The sequence below is a fragment of the Echiichthys vipera genome (assembly GCF_963691815.1).
Source record: "Echiichthys vipera genome assembly, chromosome: X".
NCBI classification, from domain to species: domain Eukaryota; kingdom Metazoa; phylum Chordata; class Actinopteri; order Perciformes; family Trachinidae; genus Echiichthys; species Echiichthys vipera.
In genome coordinates, this window is record NC_139825.1 from 31,796,658 (window position 1) to 31,808,710 (window position 12,053).

Here is a 12,053-nt window from a genome sequence, read left to right on the forward strand (position 1 = left end):
TTTCTTGCCACGCACAGCACATATTACATGTTCGCACACAAAGCCACAAAGTCGACGCAGTCAGTGTTGTTTTTAAAGTCATATTTCCCATATTGACATACTTTCTTTAAATGCTTGGCTCTGGTGCGTTTTTTCTTCACTGCGAGGGCCAGTTAGGGAGAGTCCCTGTGACTATTTTCACAAAGAACTTTTGTGTTTGACGATCATAAAATGTCAAACACAGGTTGGACAAAGTGTGTGATGATTTAAAAAAAAAGTGATTACACACATGGTGTGGAATGGTCACATTTAGCAAAACATATGCATGCACATGCCTCACTAAAAGCAGAACACAGAAACATACAAGCACGGACATGTAGGCTGCAGAAGTGAACATACACAGATGTTCTGCGACTTTAATCATGTTCAAGTAATCAGTGGAAAACACACTGCGTTCACACATGCTGAAGCACCATTGGAAGCTGCAATTGACCTTGAAGAATGAAGGAGTAAATATAGGACAGAGGATCCCTCCACAGATGCAGCTTTCGAGTTGTTCAACTTCAAGTTGATTCTTTAACCAATTAAATTCAAAGACCGTAATCACCAGTATGAAAGCCAGATGTATAAATGGATGGGGTGATGAAGAAAAAATAAAGTGTGGAAAGCTCAAAAAAAGATGGAAAAAGATAGAGGGAAACAGAGAAAAAGAAAGGCAGGGGAAGAACATATGAGGGAGTTTCAAGCATCTGGCAGGCCATGTGTAAGAAGTGAACAGAGTCCTATTAATTAGAGCCATACTGCAAAGTGGATTAATAAGAGAAAGAATGGACTGTGGTAAAACAGCATGGGAGGAAGGAGAAAAAAATGGGCCGAGTGGTTGTATGAAATAAAGCGGTTTTATTTCCACTAATAAACTATGAAATAATGTGCGCCATAGCCAAGGAATGGTTTCTTTCTCTCTAATGAGTAACACCCCCCTGCTCCATCACTCTCCCTCCAGGGGGAATACACCTTGGGTATAGGGCAACAAAAGCAGTGCTGTTTCTCCAGGCCTCCTGGCCTCAATGCTGCTTTTATGAGACCTGGCTAGGTCAGGTCAGACTGGGTCACCTTGTCCTGGTCCTGCTAACACACAGAAACACCAACACACACACACATACACATACACACACACACTGATGCTCCCTTTTCCCAGACTATGGGGATTAAAAACAGCTTTAGTGTAAAAACGTTGGGGCTTTCCACCTCTCTGTCTTTTCCAACAAGCCACTCAACTGTGTTCAATTTCACATAACTTCCATCAAACTACGCCTTTTAGAAGCAACCTCATTATGTTCAGAGCATAATGCATAGCTGCAGCAGTTGTAAACATCTTGCAGCTGTAAACAGTTGAAATGGCAAAAACAATTTTTTGAACAACATTTTTTTTGAAGTGCTTATTAAGTGTATCATCTGGACCTCGTTACCCGGGGTGTAGATGTGACTAAATTTTATGGTTTTTCCAAGCCAAATCAACTTGAGGTTGTAGTTATGAAACATTACACACACACAGAAGGTTATTTCTGAGAGTCCGTCTACACTAAGCTGGTAGTCATTTATATGTGAAAACCTTTCTCCAGACTACCATTTCAGGAGCCCACTTCACCAAATTTGCAAGCTGCATGATATCATTCGTTTTGGCTCATGTGGAAATGTTTAATCAAAACAAAGGGCATGCAAGAGCGCTGTAAGGACAGATCGTTTGACGACAATAATTTGTGAAAGGTGACACAGCCACAGATTGCATTCTGCATGTAAGCAGCACTTGAAAAATTGCCCCAGGTTGTTTTCATAAAGTCTGTATTTTGGTTAGCAAACAACAAATAAAAAGTTACTCTTCTGATTCTATGTCCCCTCCTGTGCTCTGAGATCATCTACACTGTCTTCTTATTCAGCCAAATTCATGATTTTGTAGTTCTTATTTACATATATTTCCGTTTCTAATATGAAGTAACTGACAAGCACAAAATAATATTTGTTTCTTGCTCATAAATTCTACCTGTTGATCTCTTACCTGTATTTTACGGCTGCAAAGTCATATGAAAAAAATGAAAATAAATACAGCTTAATGACAACACCTGTATTTCGTGATGGACTATATCAAAAAGTGTTACTCTGCATGTTCAGTTCAGTTTATTTTCAGACATTTCAGACAAAGACATTTCGTAACAAACACAAAAAATAAAAGTATAAGGTCTGAAAAAAGGGAATAGGCAGAAGCTAAAGCTTATAACGCCTACCCTTTAAAATACATAAACTTAGGTAGCAGCTACACACAGGTCAAAAAGAAAATGTCTAATAATTAATTTATTGCTGCTGTCAGCGAAACACAATCAACATATGTTTGAATAATGTTCCTCTTGAGAACAGTTTTAAAGTAAATTAATGTTCTGCAGTCTTTTAAATCTATGGCCAAATCATTCCAAACATTCACTCCAACAACAGAAATACAATGCATTTTTGCATTTGTTCTAACACTGGGCTTTTTCAGCACGTCTTGCCCTCTCAGCAGATACGTACTTTCCCTTTCCTGAAACAGGTTCTGAATCAGAATGGGGAATTGATTATTCTTTATTTTAAACATAAATTGTGCCGTTCGAAAGTAAACCAAGTCCTTGAATTTCAAGGCTTTTTTTCGGATGAAAAGTGTATTTGTGTGTTCCCTATATCCAGCTTTATTTATAAGTCGCATTGCCCTTTTTTGGATCAAACTGATTGGTTTGGTGTTAGTTTGGTATGTGTTTCCCCACACCTCCAGACCATAGGTCATGTAGGGAAGCACCAAGGAACAATACAATACATATAGCGTTTGATCATTTAAATATTCTTTAACCTTACTAATGACTGCTAATGATTTGCAAACTTTTGCCTTTATATAATTTATGTGATTTCTCCAACTTAGCTTATTTTGCAATATTATTCCTAACAACTTAATTTCATTTACTTGTTCAATCTCTGTATCGTTTATAATTAAGTTTGTTTCCACATTGATTGGACGATTTGCAAATATTATAAATTTAGTTTTCTTTAAGTTCAGAGTTAATTTATTTGAGTCGAACCAATGCTTCAATATTTTCAGTTCATTTTCTACAACTTCAAATAATGCCTTTAAATCTCTACCACAACAAAGTATGTTTGTATCATCTGCAAATAATATAAATATAACTCTCTGTTAGAAGCGGCAGAAAGTTGTTTCACTGCTACACATAATGAAAAGCTTAACATTATTAACGTCTTTGTTTACGTCTTAGATCCATCAATCTTTGGTGTATTGAGAATTTTGGTAAAATTTTCGGTTGTGGTTTTTGTTTTTGCACATCATGGAAAAATGTTGGTGGGGCGATAATGTGGTGCAGCATTTAAGGGAAGTAGATGACTGGAGAATTACAGTTAATCTTCAGTTTTATAGTATAATGAGTCCACTTTTAGGGCAGAGAAATATTTAGTAACAGGAAGTCTATGTGTCTTTCAGCTTCAGTGAATAAATAATGGCCTCAGTTAAAGTGTTCAGAAAATGGGGTTTGATTAGGCTGTGGTGGTTAATAGGAAATACACATGTTGTTTAGTACAGGCATGCTTCACGTTACTTTGCACAGTAGCTGGATTCTCGCAATATCAAGTGAGGATCAAGTGAGGATTACGGATGCGATATTGGATCTTGTTAGGCTTCGAGTAACGTAAGCGTTTTACATTCGGAGCCATGGTTGCCCATTTCACATAGAGATTCCACCACAGCACCGCGATGAAAGAGCTTTTCGGACATTCACACAGAACCGAGCGTAATGCCACCCCAGTTGGGATTTCACGCTGGTATTCTGGAAGCAAAAGAGGCGTCTAGTCTGAGTGAGCCCATCCAGACTGTTAATCAACCACTCAAACCCTACCCACAAACTGCCAACTTTATGTACTATAGTAGTACAATTGTCAGGAGAGAGAAGGACAGAGACGGACTGCCACAACAACAAAAAGGCTGTGTGAAAGGGTCTGGAGAGACAGCCAATCAGTGTCCTGTGGGGAGGGGGGAGCGGCTGACAATGACAATGACATGGAGAGACGACTGTTTGTTCAAAACAACTATGGCGGCTCCTCAGGGGGTTAGTGTAGATGTTGCCATAGTCACATCAGTTATATCAGAATTCGAGAGCATTTCTTAATAAAAAAAAAAGAGCAAAGAACGGCACTGTTTGCTGAAATGACATTTTCAATCTTCTCGCGACTGACTTCGGCAATTGTGATAGACAGGTGGTTCATCCAATCACCTGCTAGTAGGGGTGTAACGATACACGTATTCGTACCGAACCCTCACGGTACAGGCACTTCTGGACGGGTACAGAGTTGGACCGCGGTCCATAAATGTGACTTACATAGCCTTAATATAGCGAATGTACAGTCTTGTTTTGCGGTGCGTAACTTAAAACTTGAAGTAGGAGATCCCCCTGGACCATTTAGCCTCCAGCTTGGCTTGCATTTGCGCAGTAGCAGTCAGCAAGTGAGAGTAGCAGGCAGAAAAAGAAGGGCAGCAGCAGGCAGCATAGGCGTAGAACAGGGCGCCCCGCACCACCGCGAGCGTGACTGTGTGGATGAATGGCTAGCGAACAGAGAGCGAACTACATGCTGAACAACAACATGAAACCGGAGCTTGCAGACGTCCCCCTGCCATTCAAATCCCAAGTGTGGGATACACACAGGTTAACTATGAACATGCACACGCGTTTGAAAAGGCACTAATCAGGTGTTACTGTGAACGATGCTGTGCAAACCCATCTCCCGACACTATTTCAACAACCCCTACCTGGGAATTCAGAACGGGCAAATGCCATGACCTAAGTGATGCTGCAGTTGCAATTATTTAAACAGTATTTAAATTTTTGGAGAATTGCATCAGTAATTTTTTTACATTTGTTAAACATTTTATTAGTATGTTTCATACTGACAGCTAAAACTGTTTAACTGTTGTGTTTAATTGTTTACTAATTAAACTTATCTTCGACAAACATACTGTTTTTTTTATTTTCCAACTTAACTGTGAACCGTACCGTCCTGTACCGTAGTGTACCGTAGTGTACCATAGTGTACTGTTGACTTCAAAACCGAGTTATGTACCGAACCGCAACTTTAGTGTACCGTTTCACCCCTACCTGCCAGGTATTCTTTTGAAAATGCTGGCCCTTTTGCAAACAGTTCCCAATGGCAGCTTCTCAGATGGTTCTGTGTAACAAACGTAACAAACCATCTGTGTTAGCATGGTAACGCATGTAATCATTAAATTCTGAGCAGTGCTGAGTAAAATTTTACAACCTTTGCCTAAAAAAGTTTATGTAGTCAGTTGCCCTGGAAATTAACCAATTATTTTATAGACCAGGTAACAGTATCCATATGAAAGGACTCAAAGCTCAGAGTTTCCTGTCCTGTTCTTGAATCTTTGGACAAGCGTCACGTTGGCAGCAGCCAAACCATCAGTACTTCTGCACGTCAGCCTGTTTTGACTGTTCTTTTATTCTTTTAACACTTTGAGTCACTCTTTATTTCTACTGGCAACACTTGATTCAGTCTCACTATGTCTCCTCAACATCTTTTTTGTCTCAGTCATAAATCACCCCATCAAGGCGATAGGCAGGTTTTTGTTCACTTCATTACTGAAATTTTGAAGTGAACTCTCTTTGTAGTTGAAGAACTGGCGTTGGAATGAATATGATCAGATCTAATTTTATTTGGAAAGGGCTGACTGTAGCTTGACTTCACGAGTAGTATCATTTCTGTCCCTATTGAGAAGGGACCCCCACCATCGAACGGCATGCTGGGTACAGCTCGCACTCCGTCGTTAGCCACAGCAAATTCAAGAACAGATGAAAAAAAAGAGACCGTCAGCGATGTAACTTTTATTATGAATGCTTTAGAAATAGCCTGGTCCCAAATAGCTAGTTGTAAACAAATGTGCATAAACTCTATCATTACTAAGGGAGAAACTATGTCATAGCAGGTGTATTGCTCAAGGTCTATGAAGCGCAGTGTTGAGTGTGACATTACCAGACTTATGCTGACTTTTGATTTCTTTTTTTTTTTTTCAGTACTGACTGTTATTCCATCGTTAGACAATGGGGTCTTGGTTCATAAAGATCCACTGGTGGATGGTTTTATGCCCTGACAGCTGTCATTAACATTTTTTAATTCTTCTCGAACAGGGTATTTACAGGATAAAACAACAAAACTAACGGTAGAAGGGAACTTTACAACAACAGCTTGAGTTAACAAGGTGCACCTGAATGCAACATAAAGTCCCTGTCGGCACCCACACACTTAACCATTTATTGTTTACATAACTCATGGGGAAGGCAAAATGTGGTCACACCAGTAACTTTAGGAAAGCAGGAGGATTTAACAGTGAAACAGAAACCGTAAAAACTGCAGCTGCAGGAACTGGTAAGCTAGCTTTGTCGTCCTCTTGATGAAGTGTTGTGGGTTCTTTTTCTAGTAGTAGACTAGGGGTGGAGGGAAAAAGAAATACTGGTAAAGTTGCCAAGCCTGCTTTTGATTTTGATGATCGAAATTGAAAGCTCATTTTGATTGATTTTTTTTTTTATAATTTAGAACCAAAATCACAGCACATCTAATGTCTGTTAAGTAACTCCAAACTTGTACCAGAGTCTATAGATGCTCTGCTCCCCATCACATAAGGATGTTCTTTGTTTTGTATAATCATGAGGTTGATTAGTCCTCTGTTAGCACATCCAATGGATTACATTATAATGTTTCTTTTCTGTCCTTAAAAGTGAGTTCACCCCAGTGAGACTGTGATGAACACTTTCCTGAAACAAAACTGTTTGATAATAAACACACTTTGATCTTTTGGACTGAGAACAGTAAACAGAAAATATATAAAAACTATTTTTCACTCTCTTTTAACAACTATTTAGTCATCTTCCTGTTCCCAGACTTCCGGTGTGGGATTCATTTCATGTGAGTCAGCTGGAAAATATTGAATGTATTCAATGGTAATGACTCTTTGAATCTGAATTTGTTAGTTTTGTTATCTTGTGTGGTCGTGTTGTCAATATGAGCTTTGCTTATCTGCTGTTCTTTCTCTTTTATTCTAAAATGCATTTCCTTAAGTTAGTGTATTATTGAACACATTTTTAGCCTATGAACAAGAAAAGAAAAGTTCATGTTTTTATTCAGCTTGTGGATGTATCTATGGAAACATTAGAGTGACAGTAGGAAAGAAATCAAGGGGAAAACATCAATACAATATCTGTGTTTGAAACCACAGCGTTTCTGTGAATGACAGAGCCATAGCGTAAACTAAAAAGCAGAGTGGATATGAAGGCTAAAAACTCCCTCAAAAACTGCCAAATGCAAGGAAAAACATGACTTCAGCAGGGACAATTAGCTGTAAACCATAAAACCACAATCAAATACGGCTCATTCTGAAAGATTGCATCCAGGGATGATCTGTGTTGAACACACCAAGTAGAAAATGCACATACTGACACACAGAAACCATTTCAGAGGGGGGAAAACATAGGCACCATCACCCACAAACAACATAATTAGATTTTCCAACAAATGACCGTACTATATTTTATGTCAAACTGACAAGTAAAAATGTCTTTTGAGGAATACACATTTTGCTGGGCCATAAACCATCAGTGTCTGTCAGCCATCTTATAACCACTAAATGTTTCTGGCTGTGGCACACATATATTTTCATTCGATGCAAGCCCTTATGTTGTTAGCTTAGTTGAGAATGTACACACAGATGTGTATATTAGCCCGCAAAACAACATGTGATATCTATTTTCCAAGTGTCATTACTCAGAAACATCTATCAGAATGATTGCCAAACATTAATTTTATGAAAATGATTGCCAGTTAAAAAGGATCTGACCTCTCTCGTCCTGTTTATAAAGTCTATAAAAAAACATGTTTGAAGTTTAAAGGCACTTGACTCTAAATACTAAAAAAAAGTGTTCTAGAAGTGCCTCCATGCGGCTCTCAACCCAATATTTGAAAAATGATGTGTTTTTTTCACAGCCACATGCATGCTCGGTGGTACCGTCTATCACAACAAACAACAGAGAAACTCCGATTACAACACAAAGAGGGAAAGTGACTTAATTCTCTGCTCAGGACGCCATTACTGCACTGTATCTTTGCATAGAAAATAGTTGTTTGCTGCTATATTAATGCGCTGATCAAATATGAATCAAAGTTATGTTACTGTATTGCCTATTTACCTCTGTTTTCAGAAGCAGATTTTAGTATACTGTTTGCCAAATGACAGCGTTTATCTGGCCAATGGAAGTTGGGTTTTGGCTCGACTTGGTCACAAACTTTGTCATTTTACACCTTAACAGAAAAATAAAAAAATGTTTCTGAAAACACAACATGCGTGAAATAGGCAATACAGTAGCAGAATCTTGATTCATATTTGATCAGCACTGAGCAGTTTCACAGTTTGATCAGAGTTCAGAGTGGTTGTTGTAGGTCGGGCGTGGTGGAATCTAGCAGATGACATTAGGAGCAGACAGAGAGGGCTCTGGGAGCAGAGAGGGAGCAAAATGTGGCAGTAGAGAAACATTACTTTATTACAGATTGTCTGTCTCCTTGTGCTGTCAGTATATAGTGTCACTTGCAGCAAATATGAAGAAAAAACATTTTTCATAGAAAGTTACCAACTTCAGCCTTATGTAGAAATGGGAAGTTAGTATTATTAACTGTGATTAGCTGTTACCCTGGAAAAAACTTTCTTGAGTCCATATTTAAAAAATACAGTATAATCAAAAACACAGTTCCACTACACTAAAGTACATAGGCCTAATCAAGTTGTAGCAATCCCCAAATCATCTCCACCCATGAAAAGTCACCAGGGTCACCCTCCACCTTGTTCATACTTTACCACAAAGTTTCACTTGACTCTCGACTAACTTAGCTTTACTTTTGTGCACAAATTTAAACTGTCTGACATACTTGGAATAACAGAGTGTGAATTAAATGTTAGCTGTGCTAATGGGGATGATGTTGATGATAGTAATGCTTCATAAAACACACAATGTTGTCATTATGTGGAGCCAACCCTGTGGGCTGCCGGGGGTCCGCAGGTCGGACCTGAGGTCAGCCCCTGTCGCTCCAAGCTCAACAGCCCGGGCCATGGGTCAGCCCTAATTGAGGCATTTGGTAGGCAGCTTTTCATTTGTTATTAAAGTGAAAAGTGTGTCTAAAGACTGCCCGAACCCCCAACTGCCTATGTCTCACACACAGACACACACACTGAAAAGCTGTACCTTGCTGTTCCTTCACACAGAAGATTAGAAGTGTGTTTAAAGGGACTTGCAGCCCCGGGCCATGATTAAACACACCAAGAGGCTTTTTAGACACACTGAGACACATTCAGCCTCAGATTTTGGGGAAAGGGCCACAAAGGCAATAATGAATGTTACAAGTGATTTCCAAATATCTGAAGCCAATTGGGCATGTCAAGTCGAACCACAGCCTGTGCATGACTCTCAAAATAACTCTGTGGATGATATGTAATTCTGCAGAACAAGAAAACATTTGTGTCTCCTGCTCTCAAAAACAAGAAGCAAATGCTCGCTTCTTTGTTTTCTAAATTCCATGTTTCCATTTATGTGTAGCGAGCATGAGAACAACTCTGTACAAAATCAAACTCAGCTGACACAGACCAGTGAAGATAGAGGGTTATTTTATATTGAGGAAATAAAGAAGAAAGAAGTCAGTGAGACAGAGAGACAGAGAGAACGAGAAAGAAAGAAGGAGAGGAGCCGGACTGCCTCCTCAGCCCGAGGGGCTGTCATTCTTGAAAAGTGCAGAGAACAAAGATGAGATTGCAATGCAGTTAAAGGAGTTATATCCAACACACCCAAACTGATGCACACACATTTCTTCTCCAAATGATGAAACTAAAGTAAGGACTTAACCAAGAGCAGATGCAGCCACCCTAAATGTTAGATCTGAAAAGCTGAAAAAAGCTGACCTGGGATCAGAAAGTCTGAGTTCACCCAGGAGCCGACACTTTGTGGACGTTCACTGACAGAGAAAATGACCAAGTGATGAAAAGCATGGTTATATCAAACCTATTTAATCAGAAGAGAAGAAGAATTATATTTAGCGAGTCTCTCCAGAATGTGATTTCTGAATGTGGTGTTTACACCCAGCTGTTTATGCCCTGCTTATAGACCCGTCCACCTATTCCTGTGGACGTGCTGACGAACATTCCTCCAGACATTAAGGAAAATTAATCTGGAATAGATTTGTCGCGAGTTTGCTACAACAGCTCGCAGTGGGGCAACTGCATTGGAGTGCATAGCGCAGATTGGCATGCTCAGCATTATGGTGTTAGCGGACAGACGTGGGCAGCTCGGATCAGCTGGGAAGAAGCACTTAGCAGATAAATAGCATCTTAATCACGATCATCAATCAAGCAATGCATCTGTATTTATACAGCACATGTCGCACAAAGGATGCTATTTGAGATGATTCACAGACTGTATAAAAAAGGGGGTGGGTAAGTGTATTCTCACAGACACAGACACACACACACACACACACAATGCAAAGCAGCAGCAGCGATCAGACACACAGCAGACTGTCTTGTGATATCCGGAATAGCCTATTTCAGTGTTTCCATCCCGCTTATGTAATTGCGTGGATGGAAACCTGTTTACATAACCTTCAGGGGTTGGGGGGGGGGGGGGGGGGGGGGGGGGGGGGGGGGCAATGAGTGACTGAGTGTGTTCATACTCAGGTAGACCAGAACTACTCAGCCATTTGTGATGTTGATGGAGTGATCCATCAAGTCTGACAGCCAGCCTGTTGGCTTAGAGCCTCTCGGCTAAAGCAGCCACTTCGTCTGCTGGAAAATGGCCTGAGATGGTTACAGAGCTCACCTGTAGCACTCAAACTGCAGTAATGTTTGCAACATTAGAAAACAATATGTAAGTTCTTCTCTCATTTATGTAAGTTTGGGGGAATTCTAACATCCATTATTTAACATAACACATTCCCCTCTCTTTTTAGACCTTAGTATAGTGATCATACTCTTTCAGCAACTGCGAATTGGAGTTTATGAAATCAGAAATAAAAAAAACACAGGGATGTGCATCCATCGGGGGGGGGGGGGGGGGGGGGCAAACAAATGAGACACAGACACACATCTCCACAAGCAGTCCTCTCCTCACATGGAGCGGCCCTGGAGCACATGCAAGTGCTGATCAGCTTTCATTTCCCTCCTATGCTGTTTCTGTTGTTCTTTCTCCCTCGCTCAAATCTCTGTTCTCAATTAAAGCTGTCCTCAGGACACTCAATCTCTCCATTCGTGCTGTCCCAGAAACACACACACACAAAGAGAGAGTCAGAGAGAGAGAGAGAGAGAGGAGAGAGAGAGAGAGAGAGGGCAGAGAGAGAGACAAACATACATCTCACTCATGCTCTGACATGTCTTCTTTTCTTGCACACACGCACCGCCAACATAAGTTATAAGGAAAAGAAGATCTTGAAAAGTGGGATCGAAAAGCCTTCTTACCAGTCGCTGGATGAGAACACGGACAGTGTGGTGGTAAGTGAGGGTAAGTCAGTGGATAAATGAGCTGAGAAAGAGTGTAGTAGTTGTGTTTGTCAGAAGTCAGAAGTCCCTCTCACGGCGACGATAGAGCTCAGCCTGTTGCATTCTGCCTCCCTCTCCCTTTTCCCTTTCCCTGTTTCTCTCTCTCTCTCTCTCTCTCTCTCTCTCTCTCTCTCTCTCTCTCTCTCTCTCTCTCTCTCTCTCTCTCTCACTAACACACACCCTCTCTCCCTCTCTCCTCCTGAAATCATTGTGTACTTTGATTCACAAACCCTGCCTTTGTCACGTGATCCAACACTTCAAATATACAGCACATTTTTTACCAGCCACAGAATGCCCGAAGGAAGGGAAAACAGGGTCCAGAAAGCTTAGGTTTCAACTTGCTGCCCACCCCCCAATCCACCCACCCCTCTCTCTCTCCCTCTCTTTCTTTGTCTCAGATTCGCTTTCTCTC

The 12,053-nt window shown here is 40.4% G+C and overlaps 1 protein-coding gene across 2 annotated transcripts in view; it reads right to left on the reverse strand.

Moving 5' to 3' along the window:
- LOC310965445 (retinoic acid receptor gamma-A-like) overlaps window positions 1-11,694 on the reverse strand; it is a 43,322-nt gene extending 31,628 nt beyond the window's left edge. For both annotated transcript variants that reach the window (XM_083939050.1, XM_083939048.1), the window contains exon 1: window positions 11,561-11,694. The gene's annotated coding sequence lies outside the window, so the exon portion shown is untranslated. The remainder of the gene's footprint in view (window positions 1-11,560) is intronic.
- Window positions 11,695-12,053: the final 359 nt, after the last annotated feature.